The 5,010-nt window shown below is 40.8% G+C and overlaps 1 long non-coding RNA gene across 1 annotated transcript; it reads left to right on the top strand.

Annotated features, from left to right (window-relative positions):
- The first annotated feature begins 1,575 nt into the window (after positions 1–1,575).
- Gm29959 lies at positions 1,576–3,042 on the top strand. The gene is made up of 3 exons (XR_389707.2): positions 1,576–1,646; positions 2,656–2,749; positions 2,979–3,042. It is a non-coding gene; the product is annotated as a predicted gene, 29959 (long non-coding RNA).
- The last annotated feature ends 1,968 nt before the right edge of the window (positions 3,043–5,010 follow it).

Raw genomic sequence — 5,010 nt, 5'->3', positions numbered from 1 at the left:
CTATGGTTCCAGATCTCTTTCCTAGGGTTTCTATCTCCAGCGTTGCCTCGCTTTGGGTTTTCTTTATTGTGTCTACTTCCCCTTTTAGTTCTAGTATGGTTTTGTTCATTTCCATCACCTGTTTGGCTGTGTTTTCCTGCTTTTCTTTAAGAGCCTGTAACTCTTTAGCAGTGCTCTCCTGTAAATCTTTAAGTGACTTATGAAAGTCCTTCTTGATGTCCTCTATCATCATCATGAGAAATGTTTTTAAATCTGGGTCTAGATTTTCGGTTGTGTTGGGGTGCCCAGGACTAGGTGGGGTGGGAGTGCTGCGTTCTGATGATGGTGAGTGGTCTTGATTTCTGTTAGTAGGATTCTTACGTTTGCCTTTCGCCATCTGGTAATCTCTGAAGCTAGCTGTTTTAGTTGTCACTGTTAAGAGCTTGTTCTTCAGGTGACTCTGTTAGCCTCTATGAGCAGACCTGGAGGGTAGCACTCTCCTTAGTTTCAGTGGGCAGAGTATTCTCTGCAGGCAAGCTCTCTTCTTGCAAGGCAGGTACCCAGATATCTGGTGTTCGAACCAGACTCCTGGCAGAAGTTGTGTTCCACTCACTATAGGTCTTAGGATCTCGTGTGGAATCCTGTGTGGGCCCTTGCGGGTGTCAGGCGACTCAGCTGGCAAGGTAGCCCGGGGCTCTAGTGGAGTGGAAGGGGTTTGTGCCCCAGATCAAGCCCGGGTAGCCTGCTTCCCTATGTACCGCAGTCTCAAGTTCCGCGCGATTGGATTGGGGCAGGCACTGTGATCCACTCACCAGAGGTCTTAGGGTCCCGTGGGGAGTCCTGTGTGGACCCTTGCGGGTGTTGGGCAAGACTCTGCTGGCAAGGTAGCCCGGGGCTCGAGTCTCGAGTCGAGCGGAAGGGACTTGTGCCCCAGATCAGGCCCGGGTAGCCTGCTTCCCTATGTACCTCAGTCTCAAGTTCCGCGCGATTGGATTGGGGCAGGCACTGTGGTCCACTCACCAGAGGTCTTAGGGTCCCGTGGGGAGTCCCGTGTGGGCCCTTGCGGGTGTTGGGCAAGACTCTGCTGGCAAGGTAGCCCGGGGCTCGAGTCTCGAGTCGAGCGGAAGGGACTTGTCCCTGTAAGTTTTTAACTGATAGACAGTTCTACTCTCTAGCTGCATTGCTACCAATATTGTTCAAGGCAGTGTCTGCCCTCAACATCATTGATTAAGATTCTTGATTCTTTATAATCCACTTTGTTCATTTTCATCTATTTCCTTGCTATAAAACTACCAGACTCCATCATCGGGGGGCTACCCAAGAAAAACAGGAAACACCACTGATTGCATCCACTGGAATTCTTTTCACCATGAGAAGCTATAATCTGATCATTTCTTATACAAAATAAGCTTCAAATCAATTTAAGAGACAAATATGTAACTACCAAGAATATTTAATAGTCCTTGGAAAAACACCTGCACAGCAAACAAACAAACAAACAAACAAACAAAAAACAAACAACAACAAAAATCTGTTAAACAGCATTTGAAATGTCCTTCTGCCAGCACATATCTTTGTGCAGTCACCCTTGAAGATACTACAGTCCATTCTTATTGTGTAGAAGATGAAGACAGTGTGCTGACAATTTCCACCGTGTGTTCACTGAGGTAAATGTGGATTTAAATATACAGATATATTGAAAATTTTGTAAACATAAAAATGTTTATAAAATAAAGACATAAAAGACAGAATTGTTTACATAGCTACATAGACTGTGTTTTAAGAACTGATATTACAAGTTTAAACATCTACAAAATTTAAAAATGGGTAATAAAGTCAATTTAGTAGCTTGAAGGTGCCATAGTTATAAGTTTGCAATAATGGACAGATACCTAGGAGCAGCAGGCCTGACCTACAGCCTAGGTGTGTTTTAAGCTCTGCCATTAGGCCTGTGATGCTCATGCATGTAAGAGAGTACTTAAGCATGCACTTCTAAGAACATATTCACAGCAATTCATAAGTATGCATGCATGTATGAATATATATGCATAGGCATACACAGGGGTACACATTATATTAATCATAAATACAAATAATAGAATAATCCACAGTGGCCATTTGTCTTGTTTCATTATTTTTCAATTTTGTGGTATTTGATAGGCACTAGATAAAACTGGTATAGCCTTTATATTTTAATGTTTTTTAAAGACAGATAAAGAGAATGTGGTAAGGAGATTAAGCAGATGAATATTCAGCCCAATATAATACTTAAAAGTTGGGAAGGTAGAACTATGTAAATGGCCATGAACCTCTTGTGCCATGCTACTGAGCAATGTTCCTGCTTCAGTGTTGAATTACATGTATGCTTTCAACTATGCCAGAAGAATGGACAAGGCCAAATTTGCCATGAGAAAGGAGCATCCCCTTTCTTTATTTTACATGTACTTATCTGGAATGATGGCACAAAAATCTCACAGGCCCATCTTCCCCAAGGACAAGGCGGGGGTGGGGGGGGGCAGGAAAGAGGGGTCTAAGCCTGTCTACCATTGTTCTATATCTTAGCCATTCTCTCTTAGATTGTGAAGATAACTATTTTGACCTTTTCTGGCTTAGTGTTCTAGATATCCATAGCACAGACACAGACATTGCCTGTTTTCACTCTGTCACCCCCAACAGAGAGGCAACTTCTCCAAAGTGAAATGATGAAGATGGCTATGTCTAACGTGCATACAGATCCTGTCCCAAATAAACAAGACACAACAGGCAATCTGTAAGTCCTTGCTGGCCTTTCATGGAACAGACACCATAACAACAAGATCTCCTCTTCCTCACTCTCACCCTCCCCTTCCCCTTCCCTCTCCCTTTCCCTTCCTTCTCCCCACCCCTTCCCCTTCCCTCTCCCTCTCCCCCTCCCCCTCCCTTCCCCCTTCCCCTCTCCCTCTCCTTCCCCCTATCCTCTTCCTCTCTATATGGAAATAATGAGACTTTCTTTTATGTAGGGCTTGCTGGATTAATAGAGATGAGACCTGAATAAATTGTAAAGGAGTGGAGTAACAGTAAACATGAAGAGAAAAGAGTGCAAACCTGTATGATACAGTTGTATTTTTCTGGGTGATATGTTGGATAAAATTTTATATTTATGAAGCCAAGTCACTCATTGGAAAGAATGATATACTGCGATTCTGGACACAAAAGACTTGGAACATGGAACTAGTGTTTCTTGGGGATTCAATGGCCATGTCCATTGAGCTTCAAGACAGCTAAAAGACCCTTCTTCATCTGAGTGAATGGTTCTCTATGTCCCACTGAAAATAGCCAAAATTGAAGAAACAATGTTGAAACAGATAGCAATAGTAAAGACTGAGTTTTGCCTCTGCCCTTCAAAGAAATCACAGAGAAATACCAAGTTTTTAGAGTTTGTGCCTATAAAGATGCTATAACCCAATTTCTCTCTTATAAATCTCTTGTCTGTGTGTGCTTCCCATTCTCATCTGGAACACATCTTTGTTTGAAGAGTCAGTGCTTTTATAGAATTAGTATTCTAACAAGTGGTTCTTTTATTTTTATGCAAGAATGCATTGCTTTGGGACCCATGCATTTAACATTAGAGCAACTTTCTTCAAATTCAACTCCTTAAAAGGAAAAAAGAAGCAACTGCCTGCAAAGGGTAAGTTAGTTTTGGGCTTTTCTCAAGTGTTGACAGAATAAAAATAATACATTGATTGATCATTGTCAACATCGACAATGTAATTTACATTAACTCCTGAAAGCCAAGCTACACAACTGTTTTTGGATAATTCCAGCTTTACTAACTGATGAAAATGTTTTTTCTAGTTTTAAGATTATACAGCTGGTGTATAGTCTTAAAACCAGCTTCTTCCTTTCCTCTCTAGTAGATTTCTGGTTGTTGATTTTATTTTTCCAGTAGTTAATTAAAGGCTCGCTTAAAGGGCAACTGGTTTGTTTGTTTAGCGTTGTTGTTCTTATTTTTGCTTTGGGGGGTATTTTCTCCTTGAGAAGCTATTTTCCAGATAATATTAAAATACCCCTTTCTCAAAATGAAATTGATCTGGCATTAAATTCTCTATCCCCTTTCCAATCCACAATCATATCTCTATTTCATCTATCTATGTATTTATCCAATGGTTATCTATCATTCATCAATCATCTATTAATCCGTATCCTGTCAGCTATCTGATGTTTATATATTATCTAATATCTATAGATATCATAAATGTCTATAAGTAGATACCTACTTATCTATATACTTATTGTGTGTGTGTCTATTGCACATCAACCATCCCTTTTCTCTATTGTATATGTGAATCTATTATCTACAGTTATCTATCTTTTATAGAGCTAAGTCAAACCTCTGCCATCCATGTCTAACATCTCTATTAATCATCTATCAATCTATCTCAGACCTGGAGATAGACAGTGTCCCACTGTCCCACTTGCTCAGTTGATAGCCGGATACCAGTTAGAAGTAGTATCTTTACACAAGTACAGTTTGGGTTTGGAGAATCTATAATCGATTTTGATTATTACATTCTGTTCGTGGTGGGGCCCCTTGCCTGGTAGACCTTGCATCCTCTCTCCTCACTGCTCAAACATTCAAACCATCACACACAGTTCTGGTCAAGACTACTCTGTCTGTGGGAGACTAGTGCACTGAACTTCAAGGAGCAACGATTCAAAGCTCTTCTAAGCAAAGTTCTTCAGTTTGTTGAGGACCTCCTCTCTGTCCTCCAACACCAGACTCAAGCTCAAGTCGATATTTTGTGACAGTTAACTGCATACTCACATAGGCTTTTATTGGTTGTCTTGTTTTCCTCCTAAATGTGACAGAGTACAGCAACATGTGGACGTATGAGATGCAAAGACGTGTGCACTGCTCATTTCAATAAACCCAGTATCTGATAAATGGACGAATAAGTACATTTACATACTTATCTCTATCCTTAAAAACCTCATAACTACTAAACAGAAGCTACTCTGATACACAACTTTCTACATTTCACGGGACAGGAG

The sequence above is a fragment of the Mus musculus genome, chromosome 3 (assembly GCF_000001635.26).
Source record: "Mus musculus strain C57BL/6J chromosome 3, GRCm38.p6 C57BL/6J".
NCBI classification, from domain to species: Eukaryota; Metazoa; Chordata; class Mammalia; order Rodentia; family Muridae; genus Mus; species Mus musculus.
This window is presented reverse-complemented; position numbering and strand designations above follow the sequence as displayed.